We start from the raw sequence: 20010 nt of genomic DNA, 5'->3' as shown, positions 1-20010 counted from the left end.
CAAAAGAAATATTTTCAATTGTTTTCTTAAAAAAATTTGATTATTTTTATTGATTTGTTTGCACTGTGGCCCAAAAATGTCAAACAATTATTGACACTTTGAAGATTCTGTTTTGGGGGGCTTTGATCTTTTCTTGATAAACAATTGAAATTTTGTAATAATCACTGTTCAAAAATGAAAATGAATTATATCTTATATACGTTATAGTTTGCAACAGATTTGCGATTAAATGATAATTATACAAAACTAGAAAGTTTAAACAAATAATATTTTTACGATAAACTTTATTGAGGATGTAAAAAGCATTTGAAGCTGCATGCTTATTATTAAGATTAGCTATTGCAAAAGCGAAGAGCAAGTGGAACTAGTTAAATTCACAATACTAAAATGTTAGTTAGTGTTTTTAATGAACTTGTGTTCATCCTTATGATTTTTGTGGCCAAGCATAACCGATTCCATAATATGGCAAGATTTTAAGTACCTTTACAACTCATTTGTATGCCTTTTCCTTTACTTTTGCCATTGTAATGGTGTAATTTAATAGCAGCTTATTGTGTGTATGTGTGTTTTTTTTTATTATAGGAACTAGAAATGTGCATGTTTGGCTTAAATTTCTCATGTAAATCGATTCGATAGGCAGGCAAACCTTTTTTGGCACACATGACCCAAATAAGTTTTACCATAACTGACCTAACCCGCTCGAAGCTCGAAGCTCGTTGGGCGGAGGCAATTCCCTTACCATTTAATTATAGCATCATTTGTCACAATAAAAATTTCGGTTAAGTATAAGCTCGCGTGGCCTAGAAAAAAAAACAAAAACAAATGGCAAATGCCGAAAACCAGGCGACATGCTATAAACATTTTTCGCTCACATTTAATTTCGCTTAAACATGAAATGGCAGCATAAGTGAAATTTCATTTACTTTTCATTATTATTATGGTTACTATGCTGGCGATGATGATGGCGTTGGAAAAAAGCGGGCCAACAAATCGTATTGCATGTTAGCATAATTTGGTTACGAATGGAAATTTGAATCGGTGTATTAACTGGCTTAACTAGCCACTCACTCAGCCAACGAACCAACCAACCAACCAACCACCCACTCACCCATCCATAAGCCACCAAGGATGACCTGATAAACCATTGACCCACTAACCCCCAACCCTGCTAAGTAATGACCTCAACCAACAAGTAGCACCAGAAGCACCAACATCAACAACAACAAAAATGTCAACTAATCGCATATACTTATAGTATATAGATTTCAACTAGTTGTAGTGTCGACTAGTTGGTTGCCGGGGTGGACAACCCATCGGTAGCGGAAATGCCCAAACGTTTTGCATGACAGCTTTGGACATTTCGTGGGGCTTTGGGCGCCATGGTCAACATGATATTAAGCAAAGATAATTGAATCAGGTTAGTCAAACTTTAGCTATTAGTTTACTGAAATTCTAAAATTTATAGAAATTTGCCCCAAAATAATTAGACTATCTCAGACTATCATGCAACAGTTGTTAGACTTTCTCGCCTGACACATAAACCTTAATACCGACAGCAGAACATCACCCTCCCGAACTAGAATATCCGCTTTTCTTTTCGACCCTATGTACAACGTTGCGTATGTGTAATGGTAGTCAATGCACTGTTTGAACAGTGAAAAATGCAGCAAACAAGAATTGGAAAAACTAAGCGTAACCCCACCATTTTGACCATTACAACAAAACGAAAAAAACACCGAATGGCAACAAACAATTTTAATAACTTCCGTTCTAGAAACACTCTGAGTTTGGATTCGTTTCACAAAGACAATGGAAGCCAGTAACAGTCACATGGGAGGATTGGATATTGGAGAGAGCCTATGTACCTCGCGGCAGCAGGTTGATGGCATTCCATTGTTGTTGTTGTTGTTGTTGCTGTTGTCGGCTTGGGGGGAATTATGCTTTATTGAACCTAACTGGGGGAAAATTGTGTGCCCCGTTTTGTTTTTTTTTTTTCTTGTTCCCCTCCCCCACACCACCACCTAACCCATTTTGGGTGTAGAGTGAAGTTTGTTTGTCGGAAAATGACAATTAGCTTGTGTTTCTCTATTTGACAGTTGAGTGCATTTCTCCATCTCTCTCTCTCTCTCTCTCTTTTACACTCTTTCTCTGTTTTGTACCGAAATGTAAATAGGAAGTCTTTAAATGTAATTCCCAGATTGAGTAATAATATGGATACACAAACGAATGAAGCAGCAGCTGCAAGCCTATTGCAAATTTTTGTTCATTTAATGACTCTTTCGACGTTTTGTGTTGTGTTGAGAAGGCAAAAATGCAGGAAGCAAAAATATAAACTATTACAAACTGATTCAAAAAGTAAGCCTAAGGGGGCTTTAGCACTGTTCATTGGCAATAACAAATCCAAAAATAAAGAAAAACGCCAGCAACTGCCAAACAAAGGAAAGAAAAGCTTAAGGGCAAAAACTATTTGACTTTGATGGGTAATTTCTTTCATAGATCAGTAAATAAGTTTAGTAGTCTCAGCTTGATTGAAAATAAAGAGAGGTTAAGTACTTAAAAGTACCGGACGCTGAGGTTATACTTGTCCTACAGGTTAAGTTAATTGGTAATGAAGAAGCATTGAAAGTATTTTCCCTTGGGGCAACATCTACTGTGTTCGTCTAATTGATGTGGCTAAACCTTCGCGTTTGTACGCTAAACATTACAGTTTATTGACTAAAAGACTTCACTAGGTTAACATATATCTAGGTTCTCAAAATTTAAGTTAACAAAAGAGTTTTCCACTTTACATCATTTAAGAATCTTTAATAGTGTTAATAATTCTAACACTAAACAAACTGCAATTGCTTTCAGTGTTTGTAAGAATAATATATAAAAGTAACATAGATAGATTTCCTTAGTTGCAGTGTTGGTTAAATGGATCATAAAGCGTATGGATCATATATAAATATCTGTGACTATTTTTAATTGATTGCTCTAACTTTTAATTCAGCGGGAGCAGTATAGTTCTAATAATTAAATCAATTAAACTTTCATTTTTTCATAAAACACTCAATTCAGCTCATTCAATTTATGGTTATTGGTTCTTTTGGCTTAACCTTGATGCTCATTAAAGCCACCAACAAGACCCTCAAGTTCAATAATAATATCAACTAATCAAAATGTCACACTTTCCATACCCTAAAGTGATATAAAAAAAATAAAAGCAAAAAAAATCTGCTGACAGCTGACAAAACCAAACCAAAGTAACCAAGATGATGTGTTGAAGCTAGACGAGTTGGGGGGAATGATAGGGACGAGGCAACATTTACAATGAGCCATGGAATATACGAGCAATTGCTCGGCGTGCGACAAGCTGGCTGAAAGTGATGACAACAGCGATAGGGAGGGGGAGGTGAAGTGATAAAGACACACACACCCATCATGTGTGTGTGTGTGTGTGGTGTGTGTGAGTGTGACGTAGTGTTGTGGGATGGCATGGAATCGGATGAGAGAGTGAGATAGATAGAGAAAAGACCGTGCTCAGATTACAGCAGACACTGACGAGTGGCGACAATTGCCTCAACTCAACTTTTGGCATTAATGAACATGAGCACACTTATTTGAGACGCTCTGCGAGACGAAATGGAAGCTGTGCCAGCTATTGCCAGTCGTGGATCTGAACTTGAAGCAACAGAAAAAGCATTTTAACACATAATAATATGAAAATAATTGAAGCAATTATTAAAAAAGTTGTCGCTGTCGAGTGTGCTGGGCCAAAGGCATGATCAACGCAATTAGTGAAGCATTATATATATAGTTTTCTCTATGAAATGACTATTCCTTCACTCTCGTCTCTGTGTGTGTGACAAATGCTTGCCTAAAAGACAAGGGAGAGAGACAGAAAACCAATGGAGATGGAGTTTTAATTAAACAATCCATCAAAAAAGTATCTTGTGCTTTAACTAACACCATTTCAAGCATTTAGTTAATCACCAAAAAGCCATCAAGTTCACTGAACCTCATAAACATGTTGACCAATTTGGCATGACAAAAACCAAAAACACCGCAGAACATAAATTCACTTCTGTGTCATCGAAACAAAATGTTTTTGTTTTGTGTTTTTATTAGTATCATGTCTGAACCCTGTGTAGTCCATGTAAGCTGTCAAAAATTATCCATAAAATCAATCAAATAGCCATATAAATATAAAATCATAAACTGAATCGCACTAAAAACTGGTTCATAATTCACCGTCAATCCGTAAATCATGCTAATTTCGGCTGTAAGGTGAAACGTTTATATAGCCATTTGATTTCAACAAAGTAAAAATATCATTTGTAACTTAAAACTTGGTCATAAAGTTTTGTTGCATGAAATCTGGCAACTGAAAAAAAAATATTATTTCACTAAAAAGCGAAACAAATTTTAGAAGCAAAAACTAATAATTATTTAGTCTGACCTACTGACAGACTTTTTTAATACAACCCTTTTTTTGCAAGTGTATACACAAATTTACATATTGTAAAAGCATAGAAAGAACAAAAAATCAAACTGAAAATTAGAACATCAAACATGATGTGGACCACTTGATAATTTCATTAAAAGACTTTTAAGAAAACCCTCTAATTAGTTTTATATTCAAATTTGATGCCATCTCTTTCCCTGTCTCTTTCTCTGTCTCTCTTCGCATCTAGCGGTTTTGCCATATCATTCACATGTCAAGTGGAAGCAGAAATTGTGACCCAAATTTCTCAAGTTTTAGATTCTTAACTTGATTTTGATTTTTCTTTACGAAAAACAAGATATTTCTCACTCTTTATCGAAATCGAAAGCAATTTCACTTTGCTGCCATCTAATTGTCAAATATGTATATATCGAAATATATATATAGATATATATTTGACAAGCAACTGTCTGTCAATCAAATGTCAATTGTTTGGCTTTTATTTTATTTTTAAGGCAAGAAGGGCCACAACATATTGAAAGTAAAGATGTAAGATGAGATGGGTAACTAAACGAGAACACAATATATGTTGGCTAAAATAAGAAGCAGACTACATAATGCTCTATAGGAAAAACAAAGGAAAGGGTACACTTGCAACTTAAAACTCTAAAGTAACAGAAGCTTCTAAATTGGATCACATCATTAGATTTTAACCCGTTCTAAGCCAGTGTTGCCTATAGATAACATTTTATTAAGGGCTAAACGAAACACCAAGGACCTCAAAATTATGTTTAAGATTAACAACAAACATTTCCCATATTACTTACTAGTTCTTTTAAAGTTTTTTTTGAGAGTATAGAAATATTTTAAGCATCTTAAAACTTTTATTTCATATTTCAGCATTTGTCTCGAAAAAAATTGAGTTTTTAATTACAACTTTGACATTACTTTGTCAGACTTTCGAGAATCGCATGTCTAATTGCTTTTCGCTTCACAAAGTTTTTAGTTAATTTACAAAACAAAAACAAGCAGCAGCAGCAACAAACCATAATATAAAATGTAACTTCTCTTTGGTATTGTTTAGATGAATGCTAGAAATTGAAATTGCAATTGGTGAATAATCCAAGTGAATGGATTTTCATGCTATAGCCTTGAAACAGAAACTTGGAATAGGAGGCTGGTCTTTGGGGCTGGTGCTTGGTCATCGGACCTAGCCAGGTGTTTCTTATGTAACTAATCATTAAAATGACTGCCAAAACACAAAAATCGTCAACAATCAAAATAAAAAATAAAAAAAAAAACTTTTGCTTAAATTTTAGTCATCCAATTAAAGTGGGTCAAGTTTTTAATTGATACCACCATGGCGAAAGAAACAAAATGTTAACAAACAAATTTGTTTGTTCTCAGTGAAGTTGTAAATGCAGTCAAAACAAAACATAAAAAATTAAGCGAAACATCATCGTAAAAAGTAAGTTTTTTAATGCCCTTTTCATGTTGTTGTTGTTGTTGCGGCCAACAACAATAGGCTTTTCGCAATAACCATATATTTATTTGTCCCTAGATTTTTGTTTCACTCATGACAAGGCTAAAGGAAAAACTACTACCAAAACGATTCTCGAGAGGCTGCTTGCCAAATGCATTTCAAGTTGTTGTTGTTGTTGGCGTTGGTGTATTTTTTGCTTTGGCTTAGTTTTGAGGTTTTTCTTTTAACTGAAGGTTGTTATCCACCCTCGAGTAGATGTGTGCAGTGAATGGTTTGTTATTCAGGTTTTCCTTTTATACTTTGTTCAGTTAGTGTTTTTTTTCTTCGCTGTTTTTTTTGCTTTGCTGGTTTCGGTAAGCTAAGCAATTTGTGGTTTTTATGGTTTTCCATGTGCATGTAGTTGCAGCAGTCACGTAATCGATGCCGTTTTTAAGAGTGAGAAATGAAGATGAAGCTAGAGTTTATGTGCTGGCCAATTTCAGAAAAAAGGGCAAAATAAACAGCAAAGATAAGATAAAATAGATGGCTAACAGAACCTTCAAGAACACATATTTACTCCGAAAGTAATTTCAGATGTGAAAATAATTTAAGCTAAGAAGATGGTTTAAGTTCGTTTTTTCTTTTAATCGCAAGAGCTAAGCCTGGCTAAGCCTTAAAAATTTTGACTAGGAAAGAATAAGATTAATATTAAAAGAGAACCACCACAAAAAAATGATAAGACAATAATTACTTAGAATTTGGTAATTGAAGTGAAAAGATGTATATTAATATATATGACACCTGACCAAAGTTAATTGCAGAACCAAGTGATTTTAATATTCAAATATATACAATTTTAAAGTGTTTATCGTACAATAAGTCCAGCTCATCTTTTGTGATTCATTAAAAAATAAGCAAATGTTTTTCTCATTTCGATTTTTGTTTTTTTAAATCGTTAAAGTTAATTATATTTCAGTGAATCGTTCACAAACCACAACTTGTGATTCTAGCAACAATTTTTATGGAATTTATTTTAATAGTTGCAAACCGGTTTAATATGTCACGGATTAAGTTATTAACAACTTTCCATCTTTCATCTTGAACAGTTGCAAAATAATTCGTTGCCCTTTCGCCAATTTTTTAATAGCTTGTGAGTTATCTTCGGTTTTATTCCTTTTTTTGATCGTAAATATTGGAAAGACAATAATGACTATTAACCAGTAAGCGAAGTTTACTTTTTCTCTTGAAAAACAATAAAAAGTCATTGCCAAGTAACTATATAATATATGACTACTTCACTACCGAATCCCTAAACAAAAAAAGGAAAAACAAAAGTCTGCCAAGTGTGCAAGTGAAAGTATCAGGCACAACACTTTCTTATACACACAAAACATTTTCCATCAAGTCAAAAATTAAAGAAAATTAAAAAAAAGTAACAAAATTATCAACATACAACACTTCGTATGCGTAATATTTGTCAAAAGATAAATTGCAATTGGCTTGTTCAAAGTGAAAACTGCAACAAAAATGCAAAAGCAAATTGGCAATGTTTGTTTTTGTTGCTGTTGTTGTTGTTGCTGTTGTCGGAGATCTGTCAGAGTCTAACGGGTAATTATATTTTACGCATTTATTGGTGCATAAAATGTAAATTGCGACAAGATCACGATAGTAGTAGCAGCCAAAACAAAGTAACAGCAAAACAACAGCAGCAACTTGCCACAAAGCAGCAACAGCAGCAACAACAACAACAACAGCAACTATAACAACCTGACCAAGTTTGGTCAGCAAAGAAGCGACAACGAACTCAAGTGCATTAACCTTAACAATCAGAGGTACTTAAGTGCATGCGTTTGGCGACAACAACAACAACAGCAGCAGCAGCAACAACAACATCATGAGCAGCAATTGCAACTTGTTGGCATGGACCATGATCTTCAAAAAGCAACAACAACAGAAAAAAAACCTACAAACATCAGAGGAAAGAAAAAAAAAAACTCGCCACTCGTATCCACTGTCCAAGCCAGTTTAGCAAGTTTCAAACTAAAGACTGAAGAGTCAAAAGGATTTTAGTCTCTTTGGTTTTAACTTTTTTTAACTTTTTGGTTTTTTTCTTTTTCTTTGCCTTTCTGCCCACTGATCAAGAAACTTGTTAGGGTTTTCGTCGTTATACACAATCACAATTAAGATCAAATGTGAAATGCAACAAATTGTTCAAGAAACTAATTCTAAGGCACTATTCTGAGGATATTAAAACGTCAAGTTTAACTTAAAAATCTCCGCAGGAAATCGTAAGCCAAAAATAAATAATTTAAAATTTTAATTTATTGACCTCGAGCCGGCTAATAAAAACTTTGATCAAATATCAAAAAGGTCGTCATGCCATAAGAGTTTTCCACAAAACATATAATTAATCTAATGTTTAAAATATGCAAATATATCGTTTACTCTAACTATTAATTATTTCTATACTTTTTATAACACTTCACAAGTTATCGACTACACAAGTGAGGTTAAAAGTTTTTACTTCGATACTATATTTATACAAATTTAATTAAACATCTTGTAAACTGTACTAAAAGACAGACTATTTAATTTAAATGATTTAAATTGTCTTGTTAATTGTTAACTACAATTTGTTATAGCCCAGTTGCTATCAGTTTTTCCTCTATGCTTTCATTTTAACTGATTTTTCATTTGAAATTTCCATTTTTTTTGGATTCACCACTCTTTCATTTGCTTTTCCCATCATTTAAATATCCATGATAATTTATTTATTACATTTTAAAGTGTTGCATAAAACAAAAAAAAAGAAAATGAAAAGCGCTGACAGATCTCGGCAGTTGCTGTCTTTTGCCTATAAATTTTGTTTTTACTTTCGGTTGGAAAGGCTTTCATATGGAAATTTCTGTGGGACATTTTTTAGCTTTTTTGTTTTGTTTTGCTTTTTATTTACGAAAGATTTTTGTCTGTCATCTTGTGGTTGTTGTTGCTGTTGTTGTTGTTAATGCTACTATATGTGGTCTTTTGTTTTTTCATGACTCTTTGGCGGTATTTGGCCATTTGATGAGGCAGACAACAGAAGCAGCAACAGCAGCAGCGACAGGAGTGGCGCATGGCAACAGATTAAGATGATAAATGAATGGATGAATGTCACTTTAAGTGTTTAGTTCAAGAAAGATAAATAAAAAACACTTATGACATATGAATGTCAATTTCGTAAGAGTTGCATTAGCAAATATCCCAAAAACTTTTCTAAATTGAATGTCTTTCCGATTGCTTGGGATCTTGGCTCAATCTTTTGCATTAACGACTGATTCTCTGACCAAGACAATAAACAAATTAATGCCTGCTTTGCCAAATGCCACATATTCCTTAAACATTTATTTCATTTGTTTATTCACCCATGTGTACAAATCATTAAAACAAAACAAAATAAATTTTCTTCTTTTTTTTTGGGCCTTCGTAAATGGGTCACTCTTGTCAGCTGTTGCTGTTGCTGCTGCCGATTTGGGTCAAATGTGCCGAGAATACAATACGAAAATAAAAACTCGTAATGATAATCATAATTATTCTGGCCATTTGCAAGACTATAAAAAAAACGAAAATTAAAAATACCAACTCAAGCGATGGTCAAGAGAGGAAGTTGTTAATTAATACTCGTCGTCGTCATCGTCATCGTCTTCGTCATTTTGTAACTGGAAAATCTTCTGTTTGGTCTTCAGCTTCGGTTTCCTCTACGTTTGGTTTTTAATTAAAAACGTGAAACAAAAACAATATAAAAAAAAAGAAAACTTTTGTGGCTGTTTTTGCGTTCTATGCATTCTATTTCTTCGTCTATTTCTGCCCGAGTAATTTGGTTACATTTGAGTTGTCTTGAGGGTTACGGGAAGAAGAATTAATGGTCCATTTTAGAGGTATGACCCCTTTTCATAGTGAGAAGGCTGCAAAATATGCGGATACCTGATAATAAAGTGGCATTAAATAAACCAAATGCCTTTGCGGTATGCCAGAGAATTTTTCCATTAGCTTACCTGTAATGAAAATAAAGTTGTAAAAACTATTATTAACCAAAAACTCGTAAATATAGAAAAACAATTTGTTGAATGAAAATGTTTATGATATTTTTTACTTATTTTTTATTATAAATTAATGTTTGCATGAAAGTGTGTGTTCCTTTAAGAAATTCGAGGCATACTTTATGGGGCATATAATTTACAATTTCTTTCAATTTAGCGTCTATTTCGATTCGACCTATAAAAATTTGCCTTTACCAATGATCTAGATACATTTTTCTAGCTGTTTTCTATCGATTATCCCGTTTTTTTGTTTCAACTAACTGAAACTTCCGCCCATTTCCTGCATAGTGACAGCTCCTATCCACCTAGCTATGTATCTATCTATCTATCTATTTATCCATCCGTCTGCCTGAACGTCTGTCTGGCCGCATAACTTTCCTCAAACACACACCGAGGAAAGAGACAAACATCCGTAGCTAAACAGAGCGTATTGCCGGCATTTTAAGGGCAGCCAGGGTCGTCTTGGCTATTTATAAGAACTTTGGCATTTTCTTTATATCTGTGTATGTTTTTTTTTGTTTTGTTTGTTTCGGTTTCAGTTTTGCTTCTGTTTCATTTTGGCATGCAATAAATTTGTGTTTTCTGGTCACTTGCAAAAAACGACACAAAACCAAATACAAAGTTACGCGTTGACAGCTGTCAGTGTCTGTTGCTGTTGGTTTTCTGCCGCTTTGTGGACTGTATCTGCAAATGTATCTGTATCTGAGACTCTAGCTTATGGCTGACAGAAAGTATCTCAAAGATTTTTTTTCGCTACGCATTGAATGGAGTGGAAAAAAGTGATTTTTAACACATTTTCCAATTTCATTTCCATTGAAAGCGACAAATGTTTTCACTTTTCAACTGCCACGCCCATTGCATTTCCTATTTCTCTTTCAAAGTAAACAAAAGCAATGCAACAAAATGAAATAAAAACCAACATTGATTGATGGCTTATTGGTAAGCAATTGTCTGTGTCTCTGTGTGTGTGTCTGTGTGTTACGCAGACTTAATCAATTATTAAAACTGTCATTGTCAATCAGTCAAACTTACATCATCTCATAACTGACAGATTGGTAGATCAAGACAGAGTCAATATCAAGAGAGTTGCATTTAATTATTTCAATCAAGTTGTTGCATCAAACCAACTTCAAGTCAATGAACTGCAACCCAATTTCCTATCAATTTTTCTCTCTTTTAATATACCATAGACCAGATTTAAACAACGAACGAACCAACCAACAACAAACCAATCAACTATTTTCTTTATCTTTTTGTTTTTGTTTTTGTATTGACCATTGACCAGCATCAAATGGACTGCAATGGACTGCATCATGCAGCCATTTGGCTTTGCCTGCTTAATCATAGTGTGGAGCGAGACTTCAAGACAAAAAAAGTCGAACAAGGAGCTCACTTCATTTTACCCACCAGCAGCAATTTTGTTGCAGTTGTTGGATGATTTTTTGACCTACGATAAGTTATGCTCTGCGCTTGATTATAGACTCCCCAATAGGCTTTTCAATATCGAAGGCATAGATAATTGTGTGCAGTAGATACGTCGCAACAAGGCAACGAAAGGTAGGTCATTTTGAGGTTGATTTCAATGGTAATTTTATATGATTGAATTTTTTAAGTTTAAGGAAATTTGTAATACATATTCGATCCAGATGCCCAAAGACATTCAAAACCTAATAGGAAAAGAATGAACCATTTTCTAGCTGACTTTATGCATTTACAATGCAAAATGTGGTCTTAAATTTGAATTTCAAATTTCAACAAAGTGAATTGCTAATTCAAACTCGCTCAGCGATCGATTCGAAAACAACTTCAGAGTAAGTATAAGGAGAAACATATATCAATTGATATTTACAAATATCGATCAATCCATTGGGCAAGATATAGAAAAACTCTCCCATTTTGAATGACTTCCACCTGTTGCGGTATCCAACTGACTAAGACTATAAAAATGCCAAGAAAATTATTCATAAGTAAATAAATACAAATTGGCCAAGAAGAGAGAAATGGAAAATACTTGAAAACCCAAACAAGAAACAGCAGGGAAATAAGCAAACAGAAGAATACTTCAGTTCAGTTGAGATTAGATCAGATCAGATCGTGTGGCCCCCAGACAAAACGACAATCGACCCAGTGACCAAGTTATGTTTAGTCTAGCACGAGCTAGAGAGAGAGAGAGAGAAAGATTGGGTGAAAGAGAGAAAAGAACGTGAAAGGAATTTATGAGATTTTCGTTTGCAATCTATCTGAAAAATATACACTCACTTGTATAATAAATGGATTGCAACTATCTAGAACGCACTAGAAGAGGCCAGCCAGGCAAACAAATACGAACAGTATATGGCATGTGTGTGAATGTGGCGCCCCCTGTTGACTCAAATTGTCATTACAAAACTGAAAATGAAAATGAAAAGCGACTGCTGCAGCAACAGCAGCAGCAACGGCTGCAATACATGCTTGAACGAGTTTTTCACAGTGAAATCGATATGATCGAAGTGTGTTTGGCACGTACGTGTCCATCTTCACTCGATTTATAATTTACTTTGTTTTATTTTTCAACATAGAGAAATTTTCCCCCTGCATACTGTGCATGCTGCTTCTTTTTGTTTCGTTACTCATATTTATTCGCTAATTAACGCTTTCCAATTGGCAAATACAACACAAAACACAAAACAAAATGAAAAATCAAACAAAATAATTTTCACGCGCCAATTCCTGCCAATAGTTCTTTCTCTGTCGCTCTCTGTGTGTTTTAATCAAGGCGTAAGATGAAACAATTTTTGATTATTTTTAGCGAAAATTCACAAGAGCCAAACGCGAAAGAGAGATTGAGAGGGGAAGACACGTGTCAATGTAAAATAAAGCAATTTCGTACATCGTTTTCTCAAACTAAACATCTGGTTTTTCTGAACCACACATTTTCTTTGAAGGGGGAGTTCCCAACTGCATCATCAATTGATACATACTTCAATCTATCACCAAAAACGAGTTGTAAATTCTCAAACAAATTTGTCAAAAATGCCATAAACAATTTTTACACAAGAAGCACTTAAATGACCAAAAAGATAAAAACATGTGGGTCAAACACTTATAGGGAAGTTCCAGAGAGAAACAAAGATGGGGATGGGCTTTTAGAATGATGTGAGAGGGGAAGTTGGGGAAGAAGACAGCCCACACACCAAGACCGAAACATAAACATAATTTCTGAACTGCTAAAGTTTAGCTCGACTAGAAGATACCGTCCGATTAGGTGAAGAAACATTTCATATTTCCTTTTTCAAAACTTTTATGGTTTCCTGATCATTCCAAAATACTCCATGAAACCCCAATGAATACTAGGGTACATGGCAAATTTATGACACTTCTCTAAAAATACTGAAGAGAGAAAGAATGCATGAGCGAAGCCCAAATGAGAATAACCATAAGAATGAATAAAAACTAATTGCATTTCCTGTCAATATAGAGGGGAGAGACACACACACACACAGAGACTCAAACACAACAAAAAACATGCATCAAACATATGTACCTACTACAAGTCATAAATTAACAAAACAACTTCCGATATACCAAAAAAAGAACAAAAATTTTAAAACACCAAAACAAAGCATAAATTGAATAAAATAGAACAAATGAAGCATAAGCAAACCTAAACAAAAAAAAAGTAGTTAGTTGTCAAAGGGTCGAGAAAAAAAGTGGGGGAACGAAAAAAAAAAAGAGTGAAAGAGTTCCATTAGAATTTTTAAAATTTCATTGGGGTTACTGCCATGTAGTGGGAAGTTGTGAAGAGAAGAAAAAAGCCGTTAAACCATGACCAAATTAGAGATGAGAACGTGGCAATGTGACTTATCGCAGCGTGACTAGAAATCGATAACAAGTAAGATAAAGGGCAGCTTATTCATAACTAAATAGAATCGATGTTTTTTAAAACTTTTAAGTCGAATAAGTTTTAGAAACTTTATTAAAACTGAAAAAATCCATAAATCTTTCAACAGATTTAATGATTTATTTATTTTTACATGTGTATATGAATAACTAATGCTATATTTTAGTGATTTTCAGTTAAAACGTATTTCCTTTGCTTTCAGTAATGTGTAAAGTAAAAATTGAAATAATTATCTAAATCCTAATCTAAATTTCCACTTTTATACTAAGATATCAAACTGTTTTAGCCAGATTATCCTAAAGGTTCGCTATTACCTTTGTAAGAAAAGGATTCTTGGATTAGGCTTTTAAATAAAATAAAACCATGTAAATTCCTAAACAGCTGGTAATACCTTTTAAGGATTTCTTAAAGTTTCCGATTTAGTTACTTAACAATCAACCTATATGAATTAGGTTATTATGGTTGTTATCCATAGTAACCTAATTCATAAGCTCATGTTAAAGAGCTAAGTATCCATAAAATAAGGGAAACTTGAATTTCCTCGTGACTCAAGTTCGATATTTATCCCATTGTGCCCAAATGCCCCTCCTAAAATCTATGTTTTGGGTTCTGCGGATGACCGCCTGCCATATATTTCACAGTGCCGCCTGTTTGTATACCCACACACTCATTACACACATAAACACATACATATACACATGTGCAATCGACCAACTTTAATTTTTAAACTCCATGAAACTATACTGAAAGTCTGTGGAGCTTGGGAAGCTTGGGAATGTTAATTAGTTCTGTTCTGTGCTATGTTGCCTGGTTTATGCTCTCTGCTCTCGGTTCTCTGGCAGTTTATGTTGCTTAATTTTTATGCTCTGTATAATAAAATTCCTGCCTGGACTTCACTGCCAGACAAGCAGACAGACTCTGTTTCTTCTTCGTCTTGTTATTTTACGATCCTTGGTCCCAATCAAATACAGTTTCTGGTTAAAAAACCATAAAAACACAAGAATGATATGTTTATGGAGACAACTAAAAAAAAGTTGAGAACAACAACAAAAAAAGTAATAGAAGGAAAGACGAAAACATTTTCGAGTTGCTGAAGCGTGCTGAAAATTAGAATTTGCATAAATTACAAGTTGTAATAGATGACGAGTTGAGAAGGAGAGGGATAGATCTATTAAGATCTGGTTATGGACTTACTCAGGCGAAACAAATTGTATATTTAGAAAGAGAGATACAGAGGGAGACAGAATGTATCTAGGTTGAAGGGAAACAAAACGTTTTTGAATAGCCAACAAAATTGTCAAGATCTTTACTCTAAATCACTTTGAATATCTCATGCAATTTGGCATAGATTTTAATACGAATTGCAACTTAGGTACACGTATACATATATAAATTTAGACTGACAGACTGCAACAAAAGGCAAGTGGCAGAATGCATTTCCCTTCACCCACCCAACCTCAACCTCTCCCCAAACCCATCACCCTTCACTTGTGCTCTTCTTTTTGTTGCTTTGTTGTCGTCTTTTTTATCTGGCAAGATTACGAAACGGAATGTGAGTACACGCCCCGCGTAATTCTATATAGAAAATACTTTTGTGTGAATTGAAAGGTATAGGGGAAAATGGGCGAAGCGAAGGGAAAATTGACGTAACTTTTTCGGGCCAAGAAGATAATTATAAATAAACTGCAAATGTATAGATATCTTTGCAATGCAATTCGTTAGCTAATAGTTTGCTAAAAGACAATGCATCGGCCAAAAATGACGTTGCAAATCCCCCAACAAGTCGAAGGTCTTACCTCACAATCGAATAAGTGGTCAAGGTTCTTCAAAATGATTATATTTAGTCATCAATTGCAAAATAAATAAATTCAAATGCGTCATTCATCAATACAAAATCTAAAATTTATGTATGGTTCATTTATGTTTATGCATATTAAGAAGGAAATTGCAAAATTAATGAAAAGTAACGCTATATCTTAAACAAAACGTGCAAAAAAAAGTTAGAAAATTTGAATAAATTTTTGCGCATATTTACATAAACATGTACCTACCCTTTCGATTAAGTTTGTGAGTTTGTGCCATGCATAGACCTCACTTAAATAACTTGTGTATAAAGGAATCAACGAACCAGAAGCGGTCATTGCTTCTTAAGTCATTAAGTGGGCATATCTAATGAGAATGAGTGAAAAAGAAGTTACCACATTGCACCATTTATGAGGGTGCAGACAGAAATATGAGTGGGTAATGGCCAATAGCTATAAATTTAACAAGGTTTAGTCTAGTAAAAGCAAATGTTTTTATAATAAATATATTTTTCCTATGATTCTATGAATATTACTGATCTTTGACTGATTTTCTTTGTTCTAGTTTTATTTTTTGGCTACCTTATTTATTAAGATTTGAACTTCAAAATATGATCGATATTTTATAATGATTTGATTTCATTTTTATTCCCAAGCTTTGTTCAATTATGACATTACAAACGTTTAGTTTATATTCTTTAATTGTAAAATAGTTAACACAATTAGTTTTAAACATGACTTCTACATAGTAGCACAAACTTTACTTTCGTTTTCTGTGTTGTTGAAATAGTTTATGGTTGCTTTGATTTTCACAAATTTGACAGTTATTCAAATATTATTGTATTTGTGTTTTGTTCACTTTTATTACTTTTAGTAGTAAAAACAAGGTTGGCTTTAAAGTTTGAACTTCATTAAATTAGTCACCAAATTAAGCATAAAAGAATTAGTGGAAAAATTTTACTTTACTTTACTTTTCTTTAATTTTTTTTCATTACAAGCAGCAATGCAGATTCGGTTTCATTGAAATTGGATTCAGTAATTAGTTTTGGTATTTAACAGAAGTGATATATAACAACAATTTGTAAGGGTATATAGATGTCGTTACATACGAAAATGCCTTTAGACCCTTTAGCTCGCTGGCTTCTCTCACATTGCCATCTTCATATGCTTAGTTTAAGCTTTAATTGTTGCTACGTGTAGTAGAAGAAGAAAAAAATGTTTGTTGTCTTTGAGGTAATTGTTGCTCATTTGCCTGTTTGGAGTTAGCTTGTTGTATAATGTCAATTACTTGTGATTTACGACAATTTAATGATAGACGACTCCGACTCGGACTCTGACTCTGACTCTATGACTATGCCATGTGAGATGCCTTCTAGCGAATAAATAAATGCGTTATATTCGGTGAATGGGAGTATACATAGATGAGTTTATGTGCAACATGATGCGAAGAGTGTAGCATGTGATTGATGTGATATTTGCAGTCATTGGTCTTGTGCCCAGTGTTGCATGTAATTGGCCACATAAAACCTTGCCGAAAGAGAGAAAGAGAGAGAGTAAGAGAGGGTTAAAGACTAAGGCATTACAACTGCAGGGCCACAATGTCAGCAACTAAATAACAACAACAATTTTTGGGGCTTAAACTTTAAACTAATGTGTTTTGTATATTCATAAGAAATCTACCAAAAAATAACAGGTGTTAGGCGTCTCTTTGACAGTCGCACTAAATAACAATTAACCTTATATGGGGAAAATGGTTTATTTATTGCTTTTGGCTAAGCTAAACTAACGTCATTTGGCTAACGAGTTTGCCCCTTCTTTTTATCTTTTCTGCAGATGCTTAAAACTGTTCGATAAACTTTTCAAATAAAAATTTGCATTAAATTTGAAACTTCAATTAAAAAGTCGTTTTGCAATTTTTTAGTTATATTTGCAAATATTCTTTTAATAGAGAAAAATTTTAATATAGAAATATCGATGCAAGTTTAAGAACATAATTTAAATTTTAAATTTCTTTTAGTTTAAAGCAATAATTTCTCATGATATTTTCCATATGCTCAAGCTCAATAATCATCCATAGATGGTTATCTCTAAACAATCAAGATCAAATTTACATTTACTGATAGCAGCATCCGAAAATCAAATTTATTTGGTTTTGTTTTATTCATTCTAGAGAATATTTATATTCTCATTTTAAGGCTCATTTCACTTTGAAATGTTTTTTTTCACCATTGTGCACGAATTGGTTTCGTATTTTGAATCACACTACTACTCTATGGTAGATATGTATCTATGAGTAACTAAGCCAACTGGTTCTGCTTGAACATATCTTTTTCTGTTTGGCTGATTCTAAACCAAAACTGACTACCGAAAGGGAAACGAACTCATTGAAATTCTTGACAGGTTACGCGCGCGAATTGTGTAGAATAACAAAAGAAACAAAAAAATACATAAAACATACATACATATATAGGAAATGAGAAAGAGGATAGAGAAAGAGAAAAAGAGATGGCTCATCTGTTTTGGATATGGTTTTCAGTGTCTATTGTTAAGGGGGGACCACATGTGGTGTGGCAGAGAGGCCATAATCATACGTGCTACACGGCTTTTCCTTTTTGACGCGCCAAAGTGAGAAAAATTCGCTTCATTTCAAATAATAAGCTTACTTATCCATTTCCAACCGACTGACTATATATGAAGATAAAGTTTAATTACACAAAATACATATATACCCAAATTCGTGTGTATAGAAATGACAAGGAAAACTTTTAAAGCCCTTGCCCTAGCGTCGTAGGGAAGACCCTCACAACAACAATAGCGAAAAGGCTCAATGACAGGGCAGCCATAGAAATACTTTGCGAGGGAGTTTTACTATGCATAAAGTTGGTAGACAATAAGTTGACACATATTGGAGAGCATTGCCATTGCCTTTGTTGCTGGTTTTTGTGTGCTTTATCACATGCAGGAAGCTTCTGGTAAAGTTGAGGTTATTACACTTTCAATCCAACTACTAAAAGAGCAGACAACTTTTTTCATTACATTTGCATTGCGCTTTGATTTTTGTATGGAAGTTGTTTTATCATTGGGCACCATTCCACTCATAACTGATTAGAGAGAGAGTCGCGTCGTCTATGGAATTGGGTCAGCAGCGAGTTGTTGACTTAAAAGAAACATTGCCGTCGGTAATATCTAAAAGACTGAGTTTTTTTTTCATTTTTTCTGATATTGATAAGTTGCAGTTGCATATTATGCATTTGTGTTGAAATTGTTTATTTAATTTATGTCACTGAACCACTGTGCCTCGGGTAAGCACTCGATCTTTTGTATTGTTTTATGGTCTAAAAGTATTTACGATTCTAGCGAGGGTGTTGCAAGTTTATTGCATTCAATGATTTTGGGTAGAGGAGACAGGTAGAGGATAAGGTGCAGCATTTTAAGTGGCCAACATCATCAATCAAGAGGCGATGGCAGTAGGTTAGTGGAACATTGAGTCAAAAGATAACGTTCGGAATAGTAAATGGGTAGAATATATATAGCAAAAGGGAGTTATGGTATTTTTATCGATAATTTCTATTTGTTTATGTATTGTAATTAGACAAATGGCGAGACACAAGTTAACTTAAACAAAAAAATCCAGTAAGCCCCTGCCTTTTATCCTTAACTTATCACAGTGGGACACTAATTACATAAAAGTTTCATTTGTAATATTTTCACTCACATTAGAAAAAAAATCTATATCAAAGAAAGAATACTAAAGAACTAAGTAAATAGTTTCTGCATTTATCTAATAACTTGGTTTGAATTTTTCAAGTACAAATGTGTACCTACATTGTATATGTATCACCTAAGTCTACACAACTTTTATATTCGATTCTTTCTTTCGAAAATATCTTATATATTCTACATCTCAAAACTTAACGATATTTTCGTAATAGAATTCGGTTTTCATTTTGCAAACCAAATTAGAGTATTCTTTTGATTCTCATTTAAATGTTTGTTGTTGACCAAAAGTCTAATGACCTTTAACTTTTTGATTTGACCATTTCTTGCATAAGAACTAAAACCTCATTGCCATTCGATACGCCTCCGTACAAAATCCAATTAATTATAATTTTTGTATGTATTCTTGTTTTTTTTTTTTTTTTGGAGTAACCCGAAACTTTGGCAGTTCAACTTACCTTCAAAACAGAAATGTTGATGATTCTTGTGCAATTTCTTCAAGACGTCTGCAAAAAAAATATTGAAAAAAAAAACAAATATTAGATAAATGCCAGATAGAATATTAGAATGTGATTATTAATCAAGTATTTGTGTTTGCCAACAAGGCCATTAAAATTAATCAATGTCGTAAGTATTACAACTCATTA

The 20010-nt window shown here is 33.6% G+C and overlaps 1 long non-coding RNA gene across 1 annotated transcript in view; it reads right to left on the bottom strand.

Annotated features, from left to right (window-relative positions):
- Positions 1 to 9689: 9689 nt before the first annotated feature.
- LOC26530065 overlaps positions 9690 to 20010 on the bottom strand; it is a 34864-nt gene continuing 24543 nt past the window's right edge. The window contains exons 4-5 of the long non-coding RNA XR_001450565.3: positions 19822 to 19869; positions 9690 to 9919 (exon numbers count right to left, since the gene is read on the bottom strand). This is a non-coding gene — a long non-coding RNA (uncharacterized LOC26530065). The remainder of the gene's footprint in view (positions 9920 to 19821; positions 19870 to 20010) is intronic.

Source organism: Drosophila willistoni, assembly GCF_018902025.1.
Source record: "Drosophila willistoni isolate 14030-0811.24 chromosome 2R unlocalized genomic scaffold, UCI_dwil_1.1 Seg167, whole genome shotgun sequence".
Lineage (NCBI taxonomy): Eukaryota > Metazoa > Arthropoda > Insecta > Diptera > Drosophilidae > Drosophila > Drosophila willistoni.
Note: the sequence above shows the minus strand (reverse complement) of the source record. Positions and strands in the feature narration are given on the sequence as shown.